Source organism: Pseudophryne corroboree, chromosome 1 (assembly GCF_028390025.1).
Source record: "Pseudophryne corroboree isolate aPseCor3 chromosome 1, aPseCor3.hap2, whole genome shotgun sequence".
NCBI lineage: Eukaryota > Metazoa > Chordata > Amphibia > Anura > Myobatrachidae > Pseudophryne > Pseudophryne corroboree.
The window spans coordinates 828,224,155-828,238,088 of NC_086444.1; the positions used below are offsets into that span (position 1 = coordinate 828,224,155).

At 48.4% G+C, this 13,934-nt stretch overlaps 1 protein-coding gene across 2 annotated transcripts in view; it reads right to left on the reverse strand.

The window, feature by feature from the left end:
- Positions 1-13,934, reverse strand: part of ABRAXAS1 (abraxas 1, BRCA1 A complex subunit) — a 79,011-nt gene that overhangs the window by 12,198 nt on the left and 52,879 nt on the right. The gene's annotated exons all lie outside the window — the stretch shown is intronic.

The window sequence follows — 13,934 nt, forward strand, 5'->3', positions numbered from 1 at the left end:
TATATCTGATGCTCTGTGATTGTTCATACTGTTAACTGGGTAAAGTTATCACAAGTTATACGGTGTTATTGGTGTGGCTGGTATGAGTCTTACCCTGGATTCCTAAAATCCTTTCCTTAAACTGTCAGCTCTTCCGGGCAGTTTCTCTAACTGAGGTCTGGAGGAGGGACATAGAGGGAGGAGCCAGAGCACACCAGAATCTAAATTCTTTCTTAAAGTGCCCATGTCTCCTGCGGAGCCAGTCTGTTCCCCATGGTCCTTACGGAGTCCCCAGCATCCACTACGGACTACGAGAAATAGATTTACCGGTAAGTAAAATCTTATTTTTACTGTCTTAAACCCAACTTTTGTAGGTTTGCCTGCTGAACAGCTCTTGCTATCAGTGAGAAATATAAATATGATTTGGCTCACAGATACCGTGTAGTGTTAGTTAGCACAATAATAGGTTCAATATGGTGGTTTGTGGATGAAAATGAGAATTTAGTCCATTGGGGGACACCAGAGAAATAACCATGGGGTAAGGAGGATGGGTACTGTAAGAAATAGGCAAAGCTTAGGCTACTTCCCTCTAGGCCCCAGTTCTACTTGAGTCTACGTATTGTCTAATAAAGCCCCAAAGTACAGACTAGGAATTCAGAAGGAGAGGAAACAATCCTAACAAGGGTAATAAAAGCTGACCAATGTCCCTGATTTGGAGTTGGAAAATGCATTGTTTGCCCACACTCCAAATAGGTCAGACGTATGAAATTTGTTACTATACGGAATTAGATACATCTCACCCTTATAACTATTACGGTGGGACAGGTTAGGGAAAAGATCATTCAGAGTACAGTAAGGGTGTTATTTGCACCAAATATGGATACGCAGGTGTATGGGTGCAGAGTTATGATGCCTGTACTTATACAGTTGTGTGTTGCTGGTGTAACTACTAATAGTCTGCTGCTTTCAATTTGTTACTTGCAAATTCACCCCTCATACAGCTAATAAGAATATATGTTAATGTTTCTAATAAGTGATATTCCCTATCACATGAACGCAAAAACTATGGTTTTTAGTCATCAGCCAATTTAGCTAATAGTATATTACTTTTTTACTGTGGGTAAAAAACAGAGCAGCCAGAGGAACCCCATGCAAATTTGGAGAGTACATGCAAACACCACACAGACAGTGACTTGGTCAGTAATTGAACTCCTGTCCTCAGAACTAAGAGGGAGTAAAGCCAACTACTACGGAAACCATTATGCAAAAGGCTTAATGCCATAATCTGCCCAGTCCTCCTATCAAAAGAAGCAGTTTTGTACCATGCAGACGTCACAACAAGAAATGGTGTGGAATTCGTAATGTAGGCCAGCAATTTTTTACTTTTGTAAAAGACTAATACTGTCTGGAGGCCCAGGTCAATAGGATGGAGGTTCGCATCTGTAACCATATACTAGGCAAATCTTCTAAAAAGGACAAGTGGAGAAGTTCCTTATAGCAACCAATTTCTAGCTATCACTTAATCTAATACATTCTATAAAATGATAGCTAGGGTCTGATTGGTTGCTATGGACAACCTCTCCAACTACCTTCTTTAGAAGACTTGAAACAACTCCATATTACTATGGAAAACAATCTTTCCCATGATCTCATACCTGTAAAAAAATTCAGGGAAAAGTCCACGAGCTGTCTATTCAATATGCTAGATCAAGATGCCTAGACACATAATCAACACATTTTCTTTAAAAAAAACTATATTTTGCAATGTGCCAGATGTTAGATTGGAAGAAAGTTGAATATGCTTTTCTTTTGAAAAAAGGAGATTTATGGTAAGAACTTACCTTTGTTAAATCTTTCTGCAGGGTACACTGGGTTCCACAGGGATAACATCAGGGTGTAGAGTTGGATCTTGTTCCACGGCACCAACAGGCTAAAAGCTTTGACTGTTCCCAGGTTGCTTAGCGCCACCTCCTTTATATCCCCACCTCCAGGCACTGGAGCTGTTTTGTTAACCAGTCCAATGCAGTAGCAGGTAAGAGAGACGACAACAGTTAGTAGCCACATACACTACATTCTCACGACAGGAGACGGTACCAGCGGCTAATGCCATACAAACCCAAAGAAGGTAAGTGCGTCAGGGTGGGCGCCCTGTGGAACCCAGTGTACCCCGCAGAAAGAGATTTAACAAAGGTAAGTTCTTACCATAAATCTCCTTTTCTGCAGCGGGCTACACTGGGGTTCCACAGGGATAACATCGGGGATGTCCTAAAGCAGTTCCTCATGGGAGGGGACGCGCTGTAGTGGGCACAAGAACCCGGTGTCCAAAGGAGGCATCCTGGGAGTCTGAAGTATAGAAGGCATAGAACCTTATGAACGTGTTCACTGAGGACGACGTAGCCGCCTTACACAATTGTTCAAGGGTCGCACCACGGCGGGCCGCCCATCAAGGTCCAACAGACCGAGTAGAATGAGCTTTGATGGTAGCAGGAGCTGGAAGACCAGCCTGTACATAAGCTTGTGCAATCGCCATTCTAATCCATCTGGCCAAGGTCTACTTAGTAGCAGGCCAGCCACGTTTGTGAAAACCAAGAGAACAAAAAGAGAGCCAGATCTGCTAAGCGAAGCTGTTCCTTTCACATAAATACGGAGAGCCCGTACCACATCCAAAAGACCTCTCTTTAGAGGATAAACCTGGAGAGGTAAAGGCCGGAACCACAATCTCTTGGTTAAGGAGGAAAGACGACGCCACCTTAGGCAGATAACCAGGGCGAGTTCTAAGAACTGCCCGGTCACGGTGAAAAATCAGAAAAGGTGACCGACAGGACAAGGCACCTAAGTCTGAAACCCGTCTAGCAGAGGCGATAGCCAGCAAAAACAGGACCTTAAGAGTAAGCCACTTAAGGTCCACAGACTCAAGAGGTTCAAACGGAGACTCTTGTAAGGCATCCAGAACAACTGACAAATCCCAAGGAGCCACAGGAGGAACATAAGGAGGTTGAATCCGTAAAACACCGAGTGAACGTATGAACATCAGGCAGTCGCAATTTGTTTCTGAAACCATATCGACAAGGCAGAAATATGAACCTTGAAGGAGGCCTAAGTCCAGGCCTTGTTGTAGGAAAGCCAAAAGATTGGCAGTATTGAACTTGAATGCATCAAAATTCTTAGCAGCACACCATGTGAAGTAAGATTTCCAGACCCTATAGTAAATTCTAGCAGAAGCCGGGTTTACGGGCCTTAAACATAGTTTGAATGACTGCCTCAGAAAACCCTTTGGCCCTCAGTACTGAAGCGCCACGCCGTCAAAGCCAGCCAGTCGGGACAGATCCTGGTAGACACAGGGGCCCTGAACAAGGCAGTCTGGTCGTTGAGGAAGTAGAAGAGGATGCTCTATCGAGAGATCCTGTAGGTCTGAGAACCAATGCCTTCTGGGCCACGCTGGAGCAATTAGAATCAGTATTCCTCCTTCTTGCTTAAACTTCCTTATTACCCTGGGCAGGAGTGACACCGGAGGGAACACGTACGGCAGTTGAAAGTTCCATGGAATTGACAGTGCGTCCACGAACGCTGCTTGAGGATCCCTTGTTCTTGCTCTGAAGACCGGAACCTTGTGATTGTGTCGAGACACCACCAGGTCTACATCTGGTAGGCCCCACTTGTCCACTAGGAGTTGAAAGGCTTCCGGATGAAGGCTCCACTCTCCAGTGTGTACGTCCTCACGACTGAGGAAGTCCGCTTCCCAGTTGAGGACTCCCGGAATGAACACTGCCGATATGGCTGGCAGATTGTGTTCCGCCCATTGTAGTACCTTGACACTTCCCTAGTTGCCATGCGGCTTCGAGTGCCGCATTGATGATTTATGTATGCTACTGTGGTTGCGTTGTCTAACTGTACTTGAACAGGTCTGTTCTGTACCAGAGGCAGGGCTAGTGTCAATGCATTGAACACTGCCCGCAATTCCAGAATGTTTATCGGGAGGAGAGATTCCTCCCTGGTCCACCGACCTTGAAGAGAGTGTTGCTCCAATACCGCGCCCCAACCCCGCAGACTGGCATCCGTCGTCAGAAGGACCCAGTTGGAGATCCAGAAAGGACGACCCCTGCCCTGAGTCCTGATCCGGTGAGGCAGGCCATCCCATTAGGAAAGAAATAACCTCTGGAGAGGGCGGGAGTGAAATTGAGCGTACTCTACCATGTCAAAAGCAGACACCATGAGGCGCAGTACTTGCATCGCCGAGTGTATCGACACACGTGGGAGGGATAGGAAGTGTCTTATTTTGTCCTGAAGTTTCAGGACCTTCTCCGGAGACAAAAACAACTGCTGCTTGTGGGCGTACAACAATGCCCACAGGTGCACCATGCTCTGAGCAGGGACCAGGGAGGATTTCTTCCAGTTGATGAGCCACCCGTGGGCTTGTAGGAATTGGACCGTCTGTTCCAGATGACGAAGGAGAACCTCTGGTGAGTTCGCCAGGATCAACAAGTCATCCAGATACGGCAGGATCCTGATGCCCTGATGGCGGAGGAGAGCCGTCATGACCTTGGTGAAAATTTGTAGAGCTGTGGTCAGACCAAATGGTAAGGCCTAGAATTGATAATGTAGGTTGCCAATAGCAAACCTCAGGTATTGCTGATGCGACACGGCAATAGTAATATGCAGGTAAGCATCCTGTATGTCCAGGGATACCATATAGTCCTTGGGCTCCAAAGCCAGAACAATAGAGCGAAGAGTTTCCATATGGAATACGGAAACTTTCATACATTTGTTCAAAGACTTGAGGTTCAGAATGGGCTGAGAGGACCCGTTCGGTTTTGGGACTAGAAACAGCGTACCTGATCCGAAGGGATGTTTGTTGACTGGCGAGGTGGACGTTTCTTGAAAGAGATGGCGTATCCGTGAGTGACAACTTCCCTTACCCAGGCGTCTGAAGTGGTCTGTAACCATACCTGAGCAAACCGTAGAAGTCGGCCTTCCACCCTGGGATCCCCAGAGGGAGGCCCGCCCCGTCATCTTGTTTCGGGTACGCCTGACCCTTTGCATTATCTGGAGGTCGAAAGGAAGTACTTTTAGCCTTCGGAGCCGAAGGAGAAGTACTAGGCAGACATGCAGTCTTAGCTGATGCTAAGTCAGCAACAATCTTGTTGAGATCTTCCCCAAAAAGTATGTTTCACTTAAAAGGGATTACCTCCAAGGTCTTTATAGAGTCCAGATCTACAGCCCAGGACCGCAGCTAGAGAATCCGGCGAGCCAGAATGGACGTAGTAGATGCTTTGGCCGCCAGGACACCTGCATCAGATGCCACCTCCTGAATATAATGAGAGGCTGTAATAATATATGAAAGACATTGTCTAGCATTATCAGGAAAATTAGACGGTAGTTCCGCTTCAACTTCCTGAACCCAGGCGTCAATAGCTATTGCCGCCCAAGAAGCCGCAATAGTGGGCCTATGCACAGCTCCTGCAAGAGTGTAAATGGACCTTTTCTCGTAGTCCGTAAAGGATGCTGGGGTCCACATTAGTACCATGGGGTATAGACGGGTCCACTAGGAGCCACTGGCACTTTAAGAGTTTAACAGTGTGGACTGGCTCCTCCCTCTATGCCCCTCCTACCAGACTCAGTTTAGAAACTGTGCCCGAGGAGACGGACATACTTCGAGAGAAGGAAATACACAGATAGTGGCGAGATTCATACCAGCTCACACAAACAAGGCAAACCAGGCTAACTAGCCTGAAAACTCAGCAACAGCTGAAACATTACTGAACCCAGTAAAAAAACGCAGTACTTAACTAAGAACAAAGGAGTACTCAACCAAAGAACTACTGCAGGATAACAAAGCACTGGGTGGGTGCACAGCATCCTCTACAGACTACGAGAAAAGGATTTACAGGTAGGTAATTAAAATCCTTTTTTCTCTTACATCCTAGAAGATGCTGGGGTCCACATTAGAACCATAGGGGTATACCAAAGCTCCCAGAACGGGAGGGAGAGCGCGGAGGCACCTGCAGAACTGATTGACCAAACGTTAGGTCCTCAGAGGCCAAAATATCGAACTTGTAGAACTTAGCAAACGTGTTCAACCCAGACCAAGTAGCCGCTCGGCAAAGCAGACACACCCCAGGCAGCCGCCCAGGAAGAACCCACTCTACGAGTAGAGTGGGCCTTAACAGATGTTGGACACTGCAATCCTGCCATAGAATATGCATGCTGGATAGTAAACCTGATCCAGCGAGGAATTGTCTGCTTAGAAGCAGGACACCGAACCTTATTGGGATCATAAAAGGGAAAGTAAAGCGTCCGACTTCCTGTGATGAGAAGTTCTCTACACATAAATTTTCAAAGCCCTCACCACATCCAAGGACTTTGAGGTAATTGTGGAGTCAGTAGCCACTGGCACCACAATAGGTTGGTTGATTTGAAAAGCCGACACAACCTTTGGAAGAAACTGCTGACGCGTTCTCAGCTCAGCTCTATCTTCATGGAAAATCAAGTAGGGGCTTTTGCATGACAATGCCCCCAATTCCGACACACGTCTAGCAGATGCCAATGCCAACAGTGTGACCGCCTTCCAAGTAAGAAACTTGACGTCCACCTCCTGCAAAGGTTCGAACCAATCCAATTTCAGGAACTGCAGCACCACAGTAAGATCCCAAGTTGCCGTAGGAGGCACAAAGGGTGCAGAACCCCTTTCAAGAATGTCTGAACCTCAGGGAGGGCAGCCAATTGTTTCTGGAAGAAAATGGACAAGGCCGAAATCTGGAGCCCAAGCGTAGACCCTCATCCACACCTGCTTGCAGAAAGAAGAGAAACCGTCCCAGTTGAAACTCCACCATTGGAAACTTCTTGGATTCACACCAAGACACATACTTTTTCCAAATCCGATGGTAATGTTTAGACGTAACCCTTACTAGCTTGTATCAGCGCAGGAATTACCTTTTTCAGAATACCCTTCCGTGCTAAGGTCTGGCGCTCAACCTCCATGCCATCAAACGTGTCCGCAGTAAGTCTTGATAGGCGAACGGCCCCTGTTGCAGAAGGTCCTCACGAACAGGAAGAGGCCTTGGATCCTCCAGCAGTAATTCCAGAAGATCTGTGTACTAAGCACTAAGCCCTCCTTGGCCAGTCAGGAGCAATGAGGATCGCCTGAACTCTTGTTCTTTTTATCAATTTGATAATCCTTGGGATGACTGGAAGTGGAGGGAACACATAGACTGACTGGAACACCCACGGAGTTACCAGTGCGTCCACCGCCACTGCCTGTAGGTCTCTCGACCTGGAACAGTACCTGCGAAGCTTCTTGTTGAGGTGAGATGCCATCATGTCTACCTGAGGTACGCCCCATCGGCTTGTCACCTCTGTGAACACCTCCGGGTGGAGGCCCCATTCTCCTGGATGGAGATCGTGTCCGCTTCCCAGTTGTATACTCCCGGAATGAAGATTGCTGATAGCGCCACTGCTTTTCTGCCCAGAGAAGGATTCATGTTACCTCTGACATTGCCGCTCTGCTCTTCGTTCCGCCCTGTCGGTTTATGTAGGGCACTGCCGTTACATTGTCCGACTGAATGGCCTGATCTTGCAGAAGATGTGCCGCTTGTATATGGCCCTTAGTTCCAGAATGTTTATCGGAAGGATGGATTCCAGACTTGACCACTTTCCTTGGAAGTTTTCCCCTTGGGAAACTGCCCCCCAACCTCTGGGACTTGCATCCGTGGTTAGAAGGATCCAATTCTGAATCCCAAACCTGCGGCCCTCTAGTAGGTGAGAAGTTTGCACCCACCAGAGGAGTGAAATTCTGGCTTTCGGCGACAGTCGTAACCGCTGGTGCATGTGAAGATGTGATCCCGACCATTTGTCTAGGAGATCCAGTTGGAAGGACCTTGCATGGAATCTTCCGTACTGTAGAGCCTCGTAGGAGGCTACCATCGTCCCCAGAAGGCGAATGCACTGATGAACAGATACCCGGGCTGGCGTCAAGACATCCCGTACTATTGATTGGATCACCAACGCTTTCTCTACCAATAGAAACACCCTCTGCACTTCCGTGTCAAGTATCATTCCCAGGAAGGGCAGTCTCCTTGTCGGTTCAAAATGTGACTTTGGAAGGTTCAGGATCCACTCATGATCCTGGAGTAGTCGAGTTGAGAGAGCAATACTCTGCAACAACCTCTCCCTGGAAGATGCTTTTATCAGGATATCGTCCAGATATGGAATTATGCTCACTCCCTGCCTGCGGAGGAGTAGCATCATCTCTGCCATGACCTTGGTGAACAGTCTCGGTGCTGTGGCGAGGCCAAAAGGCAGTGCCTGGAACGGATAGTGACAATCAAGCAGCGCAAATCTGAGATAAGCCTGGTGAGGCGGCCAGATCGGAATGTGAAGGTAGGCATCCTTGATATCCAGGAATACCAGGAATTCCCCCTCCTCCAGACCTGAGATCACCGCTCTCACGAGACTCAATCTGGAATTTGAATTCCCTCCAGTAGGGTTCATTGACTTTAGGTTTAATATCGGCCTTACCGAACCGTCAGGTTTCAGTACCACAAACAGGTTTGAGTAATAACCCTTGTGTTTTAGGTGAGGTGGAACTGGAACAATAACATGTGTTTGGACCAATTTTCTAATGGCTTCCTGCAGGATAGCACTTTCTGTCAGCGAAACTGGTAAGCCTGATTTGAAGAATCTGTGAGGTGGGAGTTTCTGAAACTCCAGTCTGTAGCTCTGGGTAACAATGTCGGTTACCTAGGGGTCTAGGCCTGATGTGACTAAATCTTTTAGTCTCGCTCCCACCTGCCCGATCTCCAGGCTGGGAGGTCCACCGTCATGATGAAGATTTTGAGGAAGCAGAAACTGGTTTCAGTTCCTGAGAACCTGTTGGTGCAGGTCTTCTGGATTTTCCCCGACCACCCCTAAAGAAGGTGGAAGGGGATTTGGATTTTTTTTATTTTGCGGTCCGAAAATGTAGACATGGGATAAGATTTCCCACTCGGTGGTGCTGCTCAGGGGAGAAAGGTTGACTTACCCGCAGCTGCCGTGGAGATCCACGCATCTAATGCGTCCCCAAACAGAGCCTGACCTGTGAAGGGTAGGTTCTCCACACTTTTCTTGGATTCTGCATCCGCAGTCCATTGGCGTAGCCAGAGTGCTCTGCGTGCCGAGACCGCCATGGAAGTAGCCCTTGCATTCAGCATGCCAAGATCCTTCATGGCCTCCACCATGAAGCCAGCAGAATCTTGTATGTGACGTAAAAACAAGTCAATGTCATTCCTATCCATAGTATCGAAGACCTCTAGTAATGTGCCTGACCACTTTACTATGGCTTTAGAAATCCACGCACAAGCAATAGTAGGCCTTAAAGCTACGCCAGTAGCTGTGTATAAATGTTTTGATGTATATTCTCAATCTTACGGTCAGCCGATTCTTTCAAAGCGGTGGACCCTAGGACAGGTAAAACCACTTTTTAAGACAACCTAGACACAGAAGCGTCTACTACAGGCGGGATTTCCCACATTTTCCTGCCCTCCTCAGGGAAAGGAAAAGCAATGAGAACCCTTTACTCTGACGTCCTAGTGGAAGCTGGGAACTCCGTAAGGACCATGGGAATAGCGGCTCCGCAGGAGACTGGGCACAACTAAAGAAAGCTTTAGGACTACCTGGTGTGCACTGGCTCCTCCCTCTATGACCCTCCTCCAGACCTCAGTTAGAATCTTGTGCCCGGCTGAGCTGGATGCACACTAGGGGCTCTCCTGAGCTCCTAGAAAAGAAAGTATATTTTAGGTTTTTTATGTTCAGTGAGATCTGCTGGCAACAGACTCACTGCTACGAGGGACTAAGGGGAGAAGAAGCGAACCTACCTGCTTGTAGCTAGCTTGGGCTTCTTAGGCTACTGGACACCATTAGCTCCAGAGGGATCGAACACAGGGCCCGACCTCGATCGTCCGGTCCCGGAGCCGCGCCACCGTCCCCCTTACAGAGCCAGAAGCATGAAGATGGTCCTGAAAATCGGCGGCAGAAGACTTCGGTCTTCAACAAGGTAGCGCACAGCACTGCAGCTGTGCGCCATTGCTCCTCATGCACACCTCACACTCCGGTCACTGATGGGTGCAGGGCGCTGGGGGGGGGGGGGCGCCCTGAGCAGCAATATTAACACCTTGGCTGGCAAAATAATCACAATATATAGTCCCAGAGGCTATATATGTGAAAAATACCCCTGCCAGGATCCATAAAAAAGCGGGAGAAAGTCAGCCGAAAAAGGGGCGGGGCTATCTCCCTCAGCACACTGGCGCCATTTTCTCTTCACAGTGCAGCTGGAAGACAGCTCCCCAGGCTCTCCCCTGTAGTTTTCAAGCTCAAAGGGTTAAAAAGAGAGGGGGGGCACTAAATTTAGGCGCAAAATCTGTGTATTATAGCAGCTATAAGGGAAAAATCACTGTGGGTAGTGTGAATCCCTGCATTATATAGCGCTCTGGTGTGTGCTGGCATACTCTCTCTCTGTCTCCCCAAAGGACTTTGTGGGGTCCTGTCCTCAGTCAGAGCATTCCCTGTGTGTGTGCGGTGTGTCGGTACGGCTGTGTCGACATGGTTGATGAGGAGGCTTATGTGGAGGCGGAGCAGATGCCGATAAATGTGATGTCGCCCCCTGTGGGGCCGACACCAGAGTGGATGGATAGGTGGAAGGTATTAACAGACAGTGTCAACTCCTTACATAAAAGGCTGGATGACGTAACAGCTGTGGGACAGCCGGCTTCTCAGCCCGCGCCTGCAGGCGTCTCAAAGGCCATCATGCAGCAGGGGCCCTGCCTGTTCCAAGACTTACCACGGCTGTGTTTGACGGTATGGCGGTTGAACACCGGATCCTAAAGGAAAAAGGCATTCCGGAGGAAGTCATTCCTACGCTGATTAAGGCTAGGAAAGATGTGATCGCAAAATATTATCACCGCATATGGCAAAAATATGCTGCTGGGTGTGAGGCCAGGAAGGCCCCAACGGAGGAATTTCAACTGGGTCGATTTCTGCACTTCCTACAGCCAGAAGTGACTACGGGCCTAAAATTGGGTTACGTTAAGGTCCAGATTTCGGCTCTGTACATTTTCTTCCAAAAAGAACTGGCTTCACTGCCTGAAGTTCAGACTTTCGTTAAGGGAGTGCTGCATATTCAGCCCCCGTTTGTGCCTCTAGTGGCACCGTGGGATCTCAACGTGGTGTTGGATTTCCTGAAGTCGCATTGGGTTGAGCCACTTAAATCCGTAGAGCTAAAATACCTCACGTGGAAAGTGGTCATGCTGTTGGCCTTGGCATCGGCCAGGCGTGTATCAGAATTGGCGGTTTTGTCATGCAAAAGCCCTTATCTGATTTTCATATGGATAGGGCGGAATTGAGGACTCGTTCCCAATTCCTTCCTAAGGTGGTATCAACTTTTCATGTGAACCAACCTATTATGGTGCCTGTGGCTACGTGGGACTTGGAGGACTCCAAGTTACTGGACGTAGTCAGGGCCCGGAAAATATATGTTTCCAGGACGGCTGGAGTCAGGAAAACTGACTCGCTATTTATCCTGTATGCACCCAACAAGCTGGGTGCTCCTGCTTCTAAGCAGACTATTGCTCGCTGGATCTGTAGCACGATTCAACTTGCACATTCTGCGGCTGGACTGCCGCACCCTAAATCTGTAAAAGCCCATTCCACGAGGAAAGTGGGCTCTTCTTGGGCGGCTGCCCGAGGGGTCTCGGCTTTACAACTTTGCCGAGCTGTTACTTAGTCGGGTTCAAACATTTTTGCAAAAGTCTACAAGATTGATACCCTGGCTGAGGAGGACCTTGAGTTTGCTCATTCGGTGCTGCAGAGTCATCCGCACTCTCCCGCCCGTTTGGGAGCTTTGGTATAATCCCCATGGTCCTTACGGAGTTCCCAGCATCCACTAGGACGTCAGAGAAAATAAGATTTTACTCACCGGTAAATCTATTTCTCGTAGTCCGTAGTGGATGCTGGGCGCCCGTCCCAAGTGCGAATTGTCTGCAATACTTGTATATAGTTATTGCCTAACTAAAGGGTTATTGTTATGAGCCATCTGTTAGTGAGGCTCAGATATATTTCATACTGTTAACTGGGTATAATATCACGAGTTATACGGTGTGATTGGTGTGGCTGGTATGAGTCTTACCCGGGATTCCAAATCCTTTCCTTATTGTGTCAGCTCTTCCGGGCACAGTATCCTAACTGAGGTCTGGAGGAGGGTCATAGAGGGAGGAGCCAGTGCACACCAGGTAGTCCTAAAGCTTTCTTTAGTTGTGCCCAGGCTCCTGCGGAGCCGCTATTCCCATGGTCCTTACGGAGTTCCCAGCATCCACTACGGACTACGAGAAATAGATTTACCGGTGAGTAAAATCTTATTTTTGGGATCTGGAATTTTTTACTCTGGTTTTCCCAGGATTTTTCAAACAATGCGTTTAATTCCTTAGACGCAGGGTATGTAATAGAGGATTTCTTATTATCAGTTAAGTAAGTCTCCTCTGCTGGCTCAGGTACCTTATCAGTAATGTGCAAAATGTCCCTAATAGCCTCAATCATTAGCTGCACCCCTTTATCAAGGGATGCATCACCCCCCTGTATATCCCCATCACCGTCCCCTGTATCAGAGTCGGTATCCGTGTCAACTTGCATTATTTGGGCAAGTGCACATTTTTTGGTATATGTATGTGGGGGTATTAGAGGAAGTAGAAGCTGAATGCTGCAAACCCTTTACAGACTTTCTCAAAAAATGCGTCTCTTTCTCATTATGTGACATCCTTGATGAAATCTGGGATATCATTCCCCTTAAAGAATCCACCCATGGGGGTTCAGCTTCAGAGGGTTGGGAAAGCATATTGCAGTCCTGAGTACATGGGATAGACTCTTCAGGAGATGATACACACTCTGCAGCACATGACACTCTTAGACATGGTAATGTGGATAAATACACATACACACACATATACAGGAAAATGTCAGACACAGTTTCCCCCAGAGTACCTTCAGAGAGTCACAGAGTCTAAGGAGCCAGCCACACAGCGCCCCAGTGAGCAGTTATTATGATAACAGCCCGGCGCCGACTAAATAACCTTATTAGGTTAAAAAGTACAGATTACAGTCTCCTCCCCCTGTCTATAACACCCTGGTACCGCAGTAACTGGAGTTATCTGGAGGGTCAGTGCTCCCTGTCAGCGTATCTCAGCGGTCTGCAGGGAGAAAATGGCGCTGGTGATTGCTGGATCTACTGAGAAGCCCCGCCCCCTAAAATGGCGCGCGGCTTCCCGCACATTATATTTAAACTGGCCTGAAGTTTTAATGCGAACAGAGGGATTAGCCCCTGTTAGCTACATTACCAGTGTCCGGGTGATCACGCTGGCCAAGGACGCCCCTCAGCCGCGTCTACAGTGAACGGTTGCTGAACCTTCCTGGAGCGCAGCCTGACAGAGCTGCGCTCCTACCCTTATGCCGCCATTCCCGCCAGCGACCCGCTAACCGGGCCGCCGGCGCTGAACTCACTACTCTTCTTTCTTCTGGCTCTGCTAGGGGGTGGCGGCCGTGCTGCAGGAGTGAGCGGTCACCTCGTGGGCTTGCGATCAGCACCCTCAGGAGTTCAGTGTCCTTTCAGCGGAGATAAAGAAACATTAACTTCAAGAGTTGGTTCCTACTTTCCCCCTAAGTCCCACGAAGCAGGAAAGCTGTTGCCAGCAGCCTTCCTGTACCTAACAACTCTTAGAAAGCAACAAAACTAGAAAAACTCCTAGGAGCTCCCTTAGCTGTGACTGGCTCCTCCGTGCACACATTTTCTAAACTGAGTCTGGTAGGAGGGGCATAGAGGGAGGGGCCAGCCCACACTATTAAATTCGTAAAGTGCCAGTCGCTCCCAAAGGACCCGTCTATACCCCATGGTACTAAATGGACCCCAGCATCCCATAGGACGTAAGAGAAAAGGGATC